The sequence below is a fragment of the Megascapheus bottae genome, chromosome 23 (genome assembly GCF_031878675.1).
Source record: "Megascapheus bottae isolate mThoBot1 chromosome 23, mThoBot2.hap1, whole genome shotgun sequence".
NCBI lineage: Eukaryota > Metazoa > Chordata > Mammalia > Rodentia > Geomyidae > Megascapheus > Megascapheus bottae.
The window spans coordinates 30,308,169-30,320,591 of record NC_143531.1 but is presented as its reverse complement, the minus strand read 5'-3'; positions in this window follow the sequence as shown (position 1 = coordinate 30,320,591).

Sequence of the window (12,423 nt, the reverse complement as noted above, 5' to 3'; positions counted from 1 at the left end):
GATCATGGAGGATGTGTAATCCTGAGGAAGAATAGAGGATCATGGAGGATGTGTAATCCTGAGGAAGAGGAGAGGATCATGGAGGATGTGTAATCCTGAAGAAGAAGAGAGGATCATGGAGGATGTGCAATCCCTGAGGATGAAGAGAGGATCATGGAGGATGTGTAATCCTGAGGAAGAAGAGAGGATCATGGAGGATGTGTAATCCTGAGGAAGGGGAGAGGATCATGGAGGATGTGTAATCCTGAAGAAGAAGAGAGGATCATGGAGGATGTGCAATCCCTGAGGATGAAGAGAGGATCATGGAGGATGTGTAATCCTGAGGAAGAATAGAGGATCATGGAGGATGTGTAATCCTGAAGAAGAAGAGAGGATCATGGAGGATGTGCAATCCCTGAGGATGAAGAGAGGATCATGGAGGATGTGTAATCCTGAGGAAGAAGAGAGGATCATGGAGGATGTGTAATCCTGAGGAAGGGGAGAGGATCATGGAGGATGTGTAATCCTGAAGAAGAAGAGAGGATCATGGAGGATGTGCAATCCCTGAGGATGAAGAGAGGATCATGGAGGATGTGTAATCCTGAGGAAGAAGAGAGGATCATGGAGGATGTGTAATCCTGAGGATGAAGAGAGGATCATGGAGGATGTGTAAAACTGAGGAAGAAGAGAGGATCATGGAGGATGTGTAATCCTGAGGAAGAAGAGAGGATCATGGAGGATGTGTAATCCTGAGGAAGAAGAGAGGATCATGGAGGATGTGTAATCCTGAGGAGAAGAGAGGATCATGGAGGATGTGTAATCCTGAGGAAGAAGAGAGGATCATGGAGGATGTGTAATCCTGAGGAAGGAGAGAGGATCATGGAGGATGTGTAATCCTGAGGAAGAAGAGAGGATCATGGAGGATGTGTAATCCTGAGGATGAAGAAAGGATTCGTGGAGGATGTGTAATCCTGAGGAAGAAGAGAGGATCATGGAGGATGTGTAATCCTGAGGATGAAGAGAGGATCCTGGAGGATGTGTAATCCTGAGGAAGGAGAAAGGATCATGGAGGATGTGTAATCCTGAGGATGAAGAGAGGATCATGGAGGATGTGTAATCCTGAGGATGAAGAGAGGATCATGGAGGATGTGTAATCCTGAGGAAGAAGAGAGGATCATGGAAGATGTGTAATCCTGAGGAAGAAGAGAGGATCATGGAGGAGGTGTAATCCTGAGGAAGAAGAGAGGATCGTGGAGGATGTGTAATCCTGAGGGAGAAGAGAGGATCATGGAGGATGTGTAATCCTGAGGATGAAGAGAGGATCATGGAGGATGTGTAATCCTGAGGATGAAGAGAGGATCATGGAGGATGTGTAATCCTGAGGAAGAAGAGGGGATCATGGAGGATGTGTAATCCTGAAGGAGAAGAGAGGATCATGGAGGATGTGTAATCCTGAGGAAGGAGAGAGGATCATGGAAGAGGTGTAATCCTGAGGAAGAAGAGAGGATCATGGAGGATGTGTAATCCTGATGAAGAAGAGAGGATCATGGAGGATGCGTAATCCTGAGGAAGAAGAGAGGATCATGGAGGATGTGTAATCCTGAGGAAGAAGAGAGGATCATGGAGGATGTGTAATCCTGAGGAAGAAGAGAGGATCATGGAGGATGTGTAATCCCTGAGGGAGAAGAGAGGATCATGGAGGATGTGTAATCCTGAGGAAGAAGAGAGGATCATGGAGGATGTGTAATCCTGATGAAGAAGAGAGGATCATGGAGGATGTGTAATCCTGAGGAAGAAGAGAGGATCATGGAGGATGTGTAATCCTGAGGAAGAAGAGAGGATCATGGAGGATGTGTAATCCTGATGAAGAAGAGAGGATCATGGAGGATGTGTAATCCTGAGGAAGAGGAGAGGATCATGGAGGATGTGAAATCCTGAGGAAGAGGAGAGGATCATGGAGGATGTGTAATCCTGAGGAAGAAGAGAGGATCATGGAGGATGTGTAATCCTGAGGAAGAAGAGAGGATCATGGAGGATGTGTAATCCTGAGGAAGAAGAGAGGATCATGGAGGATGTGTAATCCCTGAGGGAGAAGAGAGGATCATGGAGGATGTGTAATCCCTGAGGGAGAAGAGAGGATCATGGAGGATGTGTAATCCTGAGGATGAAGAGAGGATCATGGAGGATGTGTAATCCTGAGGAAGAAGAGAGGATCATGGAGGATGTGTAATCCTGATGAAGAAGAGAGGATCATGGAGGATGCGTAATCCTGAGGAAGAAGAGAGGATCATGGAGGATGTGTAATCCTGAGGAAGAAGAGAGGATCATGGAGGATGTGTAATCCCTGAGGGAGAAGAGAGGATCATGGAGGATGTGTAATCCTGAGGAAGAAGAGAGGATCATGGAGGATGTGTAATCCTGATGAAGAAGAGAGGATCATGGAGGATGTGTAATCCTGAGGAAGAAGAGAGGATCATGGAGGATGTGTAATCCTGATGAAGAAGAGAGGATCATGGAGGATGTGTAATCCTGATGAAGAAGAGAGGATCATGGAGGATGTGTAATCCTGAGGAAGAGGAGAGGATCATGGAGGATGTGTAATCCTGAGGAAGAGGAGAGGATCATGGAGGATGTGTACTCCTGAGGATGAAGAGAGGATCATGGAGGATGTGTAATCCTGAGGAAGAAGAGGGGATCATGGAGGATGTGTAATCCTGAAGGAGAAGAGAGGATCATGGAGGATGTGTAATCCTGAGGAAGGAGAGAGGATCATGGAGGAGGTGTAATCCTGAGGAAGAAGAGAGGATCATGGAGGATGTGTAATCCTGAGGAAGAAGAGAGGATCGTGGAGGATGTGTAATCCTGAGGAAGAAGAGAGGATCATGGAGGATGTGTAATCCTGATGAAGAAGAGAGGATCATGGAGGATGTGTAATCCTGAGGAAGAGGAGAGGATCATGGAGGATGTGTAATCCTGAGGAAGAAGAGAGGATCATGGAGGATGTGTAATCCTGAGGAAGAGGAGAGGATCATGGAGGATGTGTATTCCTGAGGATGAAGAGAGGATCATGGAGGATGTGTAATCCTGAGGAAGAAGAGAGGATCATGGAGGATGTGTAATCCCTGAGGGAGAAGAGAGGATCATGGAGGATGTGTAATCCCTAGGGAGAAGAGAGGATCATGGAGGATGTGTAATCCTGATGAAGAAGAGAGGATCATGGAGGATGTGTAATCCTGAGGATGAAGAGAGGATCATGGAGGATGTGTAATCCTGAGGATGAAGAGAGGATCATGGAGGATGTGTAATCCTGATGAAGAAGAGAGGATCATGGAGGATGCGTAATCCTGAGGAAGAAGAGAGGATCATGGAGGATGTGTAATCCTGAGGATGAAGAGAGGATCATGGAGGATGTGTAATCCTGAGGAAGAAGAGAGGATCATGGAGGATGTGTAATCCCTGAGGAGAAGAGAGGATCATGGAGGATGTGTAATCCTGAGGAAGTAGAGAGGATCATGGAGGATGTGTAATCCTGAGGAAGAAGAGAGGATCATGGAGGATGTGTAATCCTGAGGAAGAAGAGGGGATCATGGAGGATGTGTAATCCTGAGGAAGAAGAGGGGATCATGGAGGATGTGTAATCCTGAGGAAGAAGAGAGGATCATGGAGGATGTGTAATCCTGAGGAAGAAGAGAGGATCATGGAGGATGTGTAATCCTGAGGAAGAAGAGAGGATCGTGGAGGATGTGTAATCCTGAGGAAGAAGAGAGGATCGTGGAGGATGTGTAATCCTGAGGAAGAAGAGAGGATCGTGGAGGATGTGTAATCCTGAGGAAGAAGAGAGGATCATGGAGGATGTGTAATCCTGAGGAAGAAGAGGGGATCATGGAGGATGTGTAATCCTGAGGAAGAAGAGAGGATCATGGAGGATGTGTAATCCTGAGGAAGAAGAGGGGATCATGGAGGATGTGTAATCCTGAGGAAGAAGAGAGGATCATGGAGGATGTGTAATCCTGAGGAAGAAGAGAGGATCATGGAGGATGTGTAATCCTGAGGAAGAAGAGAGGATCATGGAGGATGTGCAATCCCTGAGGATGAAGAGAGGATCATGGAGGATGTGTAATCCTGAGGAGAAGAGAGGATCATGGAGGATGTGTAATCCTGAGGAAGAAGAGAGGATCATGGAGGATGTGTAATCCTGAGGGAAGAAGAGAGGATCATGGAGGATGTGTAATCCTGAGGAGAAGAGAGGATCATGGAGGATGTGTAATCCTGAGGAAGAAGAGAGGATCATGGAGGATGTGTAATCCTGAGGAAGAAGAGAGGATCATGGAGGATGTGTAATCCTGAGGAAGAGGAGAGGATCATGGAGGATGTGTAATCCTGAGGAGAAGAGAGGATCATGGAGGATGTGTAATCCTGAGGAAGAAGAGAGGATCATGGAGGATGTGTAATCCTGAGGAAGAAGAGAGGATCATGGAGGATGTGTAATCCTGAGGAAGAAGAGAGGATCATGGAGGATGTGTAATCCCTGAGGGAGAAGAGAGGATCATGGAGGATGTGTAATCCCTGAGGGAGAAGAGAGGATCATGGACGATGTGTAATCCTGAGGATGAAGAGAGGATCATGGAGGATGTGTAATCCTGAGGAAGAAGAGAGGATCATGGAGGATGTGTAATCCTGATGAAGAAGAGAGGATCATGGAGGATGCTGTAATCCTGAGGAAGAAGAGAGGATCATGGAGGATGTGTAATCCTGAGGATGAAGAGAGGATCATGGAGGATGTGTAATCCTGAGGAAGAAGAGAGGATCATGGAGGATGTGTAATCCCTGAGGGAGAAGAGAGGATCATGGAGGATGTGTAATCCTGAGGAAGAAGAGAGGATCATGGAGGATGTGTAATCCTGATGAAGAAGAGAGGATCATGGAGGATGTGTAATCCTGAGGAGGAAGAGAGGATCATGGAGGATGTGTAATCCTGATGAAGAAGAGAGGATCATGGAGGATGTGTAATCCTGATGAAGAAGAGAGGATCATGGAGGATGTGTAATCCTGAGGAAGAGGAGAGGATCATGGAGGATGTGTAATCCTGAGGAAGAGGAGAGGATCATGGAGGATGTGTAATCCTGAGGATGAAGAGAGGATCATGGAGGATGTGTAATCCTGAGGAAGAAGAGAGGATCATGGAGGATGTGTAATCCTGAAGGAGAAGAGAGGATCATGGAGGATGTGTAATCCTGAGGAAGAAGAGAGGATCATGGAGGATGTGTAATCCTGAGGAAGAAGAGAGGATCATGGAGGATGTGTAATCCTGAGGATGAAGAGAGGATCATGGAGGATGTGTAATCCTGAGGATGAAGAGAGGATCATGGAGGATGTGTAATCCTGATGAAGAAGAGAGGATCATGGAGGATGCGTAATCCTGAGGAAGAAGAGAGGATCATGGAGGATGTGTAATCCTGAGGATGAAGAGAGGATCATGGAGGATGTGTAATCCTGAGGAAGAAGAGAGGATCATGGAGGATGTGTAATCCTGAGGAGAAGAGAGGATCATGGAGGATGTGTAATCCTGAGGAAGAAGAGAGGATCATGGAGGATGTGTAATCCTGAGGAAGAAGAGAGGATCATGGAGGATGTGTAATCCTGAGGAAGAAGAGAGGATCATGGAGGATGTGTAATCCTGAGGAAGAAGAGAGGATCATGGAGGATGTGTAATCCTGATGAAGAAGAGAGGATCATGGAGGATGTGTAATCCTGAGGAAGAGGAGAGGATCATGGAGGATGTGTAATCCTGAGGAAGAAGAGAGGATCATGGAGGATGTGTAATCCTGAGGAAGAAGAGAGGATCATGGAGGATGTGTAATCCTGAGGATGAAGAGAGGATCATGGAGGATGTGTAATCCTGAGGAAGAAGAGAGGATCATGGAGGATGTGTAATCCCTGAGGGAAGAAGAGAGGATCATGGAGGATGTGTAATCCTAGGGAGAAGAGAGGATCATGGAGGATGTGTAATCCTGATGAAGAAGAGAGGATCATGGAGGATGTGTAATCCTGAGGATGAAGAGAGGATCATGGAGGATGTGTAATCCTGAGGATGAAGAGAGGATCATGGAGGATGTGTAATCCTGATGAAGAAGAGAGGATCATGGAGGATGCGTAATCCTGAGGAAGAAGAGAGGATCATGGAGGATGTGTAATCCTGAGGATGAAGAGAGGATCATGGAGGATGTGTAATCCTGATGAAGAAGAGAGGATCATGGAGGATGTGTAATCCTGAGGAAGAAGAGAGGATCATGGAGGATGTGTAATCCTGAGGATGAAGAGAGGATCATGGAGGATGTGTAATCCTGAGGAAGGAAGAGAGGATCATGGAGGATGTGTAATCCTGAGGAAGAAGAGAGGATCATGGAGGATGTGTAATCCTGAGGAAGAAGAGAGGATCATGGAGGATGTGTAATCCTGAGGAAGAAGAGAGGATCATGGAGGATGTGTAATCCTGAGGAAGAAGAGAGGATCATGGAGGATGTGTAATCCTGAGGAAGAGGAGAGGATCATGGAGGATGTGTAATCCTGAGGAAGAAGAGAGGATCATGGAGGATGTGTAATCCTGAGGAAGAGGAGAGGATCATGGAGGATGTGTAATCCTGAGGATGAAGAGAGGATCATGGAGGATGTGTAATCCTGAGGAAGAAGAGAGGATCATGGAGGATGTGTAATCCCTGAGGGAGAAGAGAGGATCATGGAGGATGTGTAATCCTGAGGAGAAGAGAGGATCATGGAGGATGTGTAATCCTGAGGAAGAAGAGAGGATCATGGAGGATGTGTAATCCTGAGGATGAAGAGAGGATCATGGAGGATGTGTAATCCTGAGGATGAAGAGAGGATCATGGAGGATGTGTAATCCTGAGGAAGAAGAGAGGATCATGGAGGATGTGTAATCCTGAGGAAGAAGAGAGGATCATGGAGGATGTGTAATCCTGAGGATGAAGAGAGGATCATGGAGGATGTGTAATCCTGATGAAGAAGAGAGGATCATGGAGGATGTGTAATCCTGAGGAAGAAGAGAGGATCATGGAGGATGTGTAATCCTGAGGATGAAGAGAGGATCATGGAGGATGTGTAATCCTGAGGAAGAAGAGAGGATCATGGAGGATGTGTAATCCTGAGGAAGAAGAGAGGATCATGGAGGATGTGTAATCCTGAGGAAGAAGAGAGGATCATGGAGGATGTGTAATCCTGAGGAAGAAGAGAGGATCATGGAGGATGTGTAATCCTGAGGAAGAAGAGAGGATCATGGAGGATGTGTAATCCTGAGGAAGAAGAGAGGATCATGGAGGATGTGTAATCCTGAGGAAGAAGAGAGGATCATGGAGGATGTGTAATCCTGAGGAAGAGGAGAGGATCATGGAGGATGTGTAATCCTGAGGAAGAAGAGAGGATCATGGAGGATGTGTAATCCTGAGGAAGAAGAGAGGATCATGGAGGATGTGTAATCCTGAGGAAGAAGAGAGGATCATGGAGGATGTGTAATCCTGAGGAAGAAGAGAGGATCATGGAGGATGTGTAATCCTGAGGAAGAAGAGAGGATCATGGAGGATGTGTAATCCTGAGGAAGAAGAGAGGATCATGGAGGATGTGTAATCCTGAGGAAGAAGAGAGGATCATGGAGGATGTGTAATCCTGAGGATGAAGAGAGGATCATGGAGGATGTGTAATCCTGAGGATGAAGAGAGGATCATGGAGGATGTGTAATCCTGATGAAGAAGAGAGGATCATGGAGGATGTGTAATCCTGAGGAAGAAGAGAGGATCATGGAGGATGTGTAATCCTGAGGATGAAGAGAGGATCATGGAGGATGTGTAATCCTGAGGAAGAAGAGAGGATCATGGAGGATGTGTAATCCTGAGGAAGAAGAGAGGATCATGGAGGATGTGTATTCCTGAGGATGAAGAGAGGATCATGGAGGATGTGTAATCCTGAGGAAGGAGAGAGGATCATGGAGGAGGTGTAATCCTGAGGAAGAAGAGAGGATCATGGAGGATGTGTAATCCTGAGGAAGAAGAGAGGATCGTGGAGGATGTGTAATCCTGAGGAAGAAGAGAGGATCATGGAGGATGTGTAATCCTGATGAAGAAGAGAGGATCATGGAGGATGTGTAATCCTGAGGAAGAGGAGAGGATCATGGAGGATGTGTAATCCTGAGGAAGAAGAGAGGATCATGGAGGATGTGTAATCCTGAGGAAGAGGAGAGGATCATGGAGGATGTGTATTCCTGAGGATGAAGAGAGGATCATGGAGGATGTGTAATCCTGAGGAAGAAGAGAGGATCATGGAGGATGTGTAATCCCTGAGGGAGAAGAGAGGATCATGGAGGATGTGTAATCCCTAGGGAGAAGAGAGGATCATGGAGGATGTGTAATCCTGATGAAGAAGAGAGGATCATGGAGGATGTGTAATCCTGAGGATGAAGAGAGGATCATGGAGGATGTGTAATCCTGAGGATGAAGAGAGGATCATGGAGGATGTGTAATCCTGATGAAGAAGAGAGGATCATGGAGGATGCGTAATCCTGAGGAAGAAGAGAGGATCATGGAGGATGTGTAATCCTGAGGAAGAAGAGAGGATCATGGAGGATGTGTATTCCTGAGGATGAAGAGAGGATCATGGAGGATGTGTAATCCTGAGGAAGGAGAGAGGATCATGGAGGAGGTGTAATCCTGAGGAAGAAGAGAGGATCATGGAGGATGTGTAATCCTGAGGAAGAGAGAGGATCGTGGAGGATGTGTAATCCTGAGGAAGAAGAGAGGATCATGGAGGATGTGTAATCCTGATGAAGAAGAGAGGATCATGGAGGATGTGTAATCCTGAGGAAGAGGAGAGGATCATGGAGGATGTGTAATCCTGAGGAAGAAGAGAGGATCATGGAGGATGTGTAATCCTGAGGAAGAGGAGAGGATCATGGAGGATGTGTATTCCTGAGGATGAAGAGAGGATCATGGAGGATGTGTAATCCTGAGGAAGAAGAGAGGATCATGGAGGATGTGTAATCCCTGAGGGAGAAGAGAGGATCATGGAGGATGTGTAATCCCTAGGGAGAAGAGAGGATCATGGAGGATGTGTAATCCTGATGAAGAAGAGAGGATCATGGAGGATGTGTAATCCTGAGGATGAAGAGAGGATCATGGAGGATGTGTAATCCTGAGGATGAAGAGAGGATCATGGAGGATGTGTAATCCTGATGAAGAAGAGAGGATCATGGAGGATGCGTAATCCTGAGGAAGAAGAGAGGATCATGGAGGATGTGTAATCCTGAGGAAGAAGAGAGGATCATGGAGGATGTGTATTCCTGAGGATGAAGAGAGGATCATGGAGGATGTGTAATCCTGAGGAAGAAGAGAGGATCATGGAGGATGTGTAATCCTGAGGAAGAAGAGAGGATCATGGAGGATGTGTAATCCTGAGGAAGAAGAGAGGATCGTGGAGGATGTGTAATCCTGAGGAAGAAGAGAGGATCATGGAGGATGTGTAATCCTGATGAAGAAGAGAGGATCATGGAGGATGTGTAATCCTGAGGAAGAGGAGAGGATCATGGAGGATGTGTAATCCTGAGGAAGAAGAGAGGATCATGGAGGATGTGTAATCCTGAGGAAGAGGAGAGGATCATGGAGGATGTGTAATCCTGAGGATGAAGAGAGGATCATGGAGGATGTGTAATCCTGAGGAAGAAGAGAGGATCATGGAGGATGTGTAATCCCTGAGGGAGAAGAGAGGATCATGGAGGATGTGTAATCCCTAGGAGAAGAGAGGATCATGGAGGATGTGTAATCCTGATGAAGAAGAGAGGATCATGGAGGATGTGTAATCCTGAGGATGAAGAGAGGATCATGGAGGATGTGTAATCCTGAGGATGAAGAGAGGATCATGGAGGATGTGTAATCCTGATGAAGAAGAGAGGATCATGGAGGATGTCGTAATCCTGAGGAAGAAGAGAGGATCATGGAGGATGTGTAATCCTGAGGATGAAGAGAGGATCATGGAGGATGTGTAATCCTGATGAAGAAGAGAGGATCATGGAGGATGCGTAATCCTGAGGAAGAAGAGAGGATCATGGAGGATGTGTAATCCTGAGGATGAAGAGAGGATCATGGAGGATGTGTAATCCTGAGGAAGAAGAGAGGGATCATGGAGGATGTGTAATCCTGAGGAGAAGAGAGGATCATGGAGGATGTGTAATCCTGAGGAAGGAGAGAGGATCATGGAGGAGGTGTAATCCTGAGGAAGAAGAGAGGATCATGGAGGATGTGTAATCCTGAGGAAGAAGAGAGGATCGTGGAGGATGTGTAATCCTGAGGAAGAAGAGAGGATCATGGAGGATGTGTAATCCTGATGAAGAAGAGAGGATCATGGAGGATGTGTAATCCTGAGGAAGAGGAGAGGATCATGGAGGATGTGTAATCCTGAGGAAGAAGAGAGGATCATGGAGGATGTGTAATCCTGAGGAAGAGAGAGGATCATGGAGGATGTGTATTCCTGAGGATGAAGAGAGGATCATGGAGGATGTGTAATCCTGAGGAAGAAGAGAGGATCATGGAGGATGTGTAATCCCTGAGGGAGAAGAGAGGATCATGGAGGATGTGTAATCCCTAGGGAGAAGAGAGGATCATGGAGGATGTGTAATCCTGATGAAGAAGAGAGGATCATGGAGGATGTGTAATCCTGAGGATGAAGAGAGGATCATGGAGGATGTGTAATCCTGAGGATGAAGAGAGGATCATGGAGGATGTGTAATCCTGATGAAGAAGAGAGGATCATGGAGGATGCGTAATCCTGAGGAAGAAGAGAGGATCATGGAGGATGTGTAATCCTGAGGATGAAGAGAGGATCATGGAGGATGTGTAATCCTGATGAAGAAGAGAGGATCATGGAGGATGTCGTAATCCTGAGGAAGAAGAGAGGATCATGGAGGATGTGTAATCCTGAGGATGAAGAGAGGATCATGGAGGATGTGTAATCCTGAGGAAGAGAGAGGATCATGGAGGATGTGTAATCCTGAGGAAGAAGAGAGGATCATGGAGGATGTGTAATCCTGAGGAAGAAGAGAGGATCATGGAGGATGTGTAATCCTGAGGAAGAAGAGAGGATCATGGAGGATGTGTAATCCTGAGGAAGAAGAGAGGATCATGGAGGATGTGTAATCCTGAGGAAGAAGAGAGGATCATGGAGGATGTGTAATCCTGAGGAAGAAGAGAGGATCATGGAGGATGTGTAATCCTGAGGAAGAAGAGAGGATCATGGAGGATGTGTAATCCTGAGGATGAAGAGAGGATCATGGAGGATGTGTAATCCTGAGGAAGAAGAGAGGATCATGGAGGATGTGTAATCCTGAGGAGAAGAGAGGATCATGGAGGATGTGTAATCCCTAGGGAGAAGAGAGGATCATGGAGGATGTGTAATCCTGATGAAGAAGAGAGGATCATGGAGGATGTGTAATCCTGAGGAAGAAGAGAGGATCATGGAGGATGTGTAATCCTGAGGATGAAGAGAGGATCATGGAGGATGTGTAATCCCTGAGGAGAAGAGAGGATCATGGAGGATGTGTAATCCTGAGGAAGAAGAGAGGATCATGGAGGATGTGTAATCCTGAGGATGAAGAGAGGATCATGGAGGATGTGTAATCCTGAGGATGAAGAGAGGATCATGGAGGATGTGTAATCCTGATGAAGAAGAGAGGATCATGGAGGATGCGTAATCCTGAGGAAGAAGAGAGGATCATGGAGGATGTGTAATCCTGAGGATGAAGAGAGGATCATGGAGGATGTGTAATCCTGATGAAGAAGAGAGGATCATGGAGGATGCTGTAATCCTGAGGAAGAAGAGAGGATCATGGAGGATGTGTATTCCTGAGGATGAAGAGAGGATCATGGAGGATGTGTAATCCTGAGGAAGAAGAGAGGATCATGGAGGATGTGTAATCCTGAGGAGAAGAGAGGATCATGGAGGATGTGTAATCCTGAGGAAGTAGGAGAGGATCATGGAGGATGTGTAATCCTGAGGAAGAAGAGAGGATCATGGAGGATGTGTAATCCTGAGGAAGAAGAGAGGATCATGGAGGATGTGTAATCCCTGAGGGAGAAGAGAGGATCATGGAGGATGTGTAATCCCTAGGGAGAAGAGAGGATCATGGAGGATGTGTAATCCCTAGGGAGAAGAGAGGATCATGGAGGATGTGTAATCCTGAGGAAGAAGAGAGGATCATGGAGGATGTGTAATCCTGAGGATGAAGAGAGGATCATGGAGGATGTGTAATCCTGAGGATGAAGAGAGGATCATGGAGGATGTGTAATCCTGATGAAGAAGAGAGGATCATGGAGGATGCGTAATCCTGATGAAGAAGAGAGGATCATGGAGGATGTGTAATCCTGAGGATGAAGAGAGGATCATGGAGGA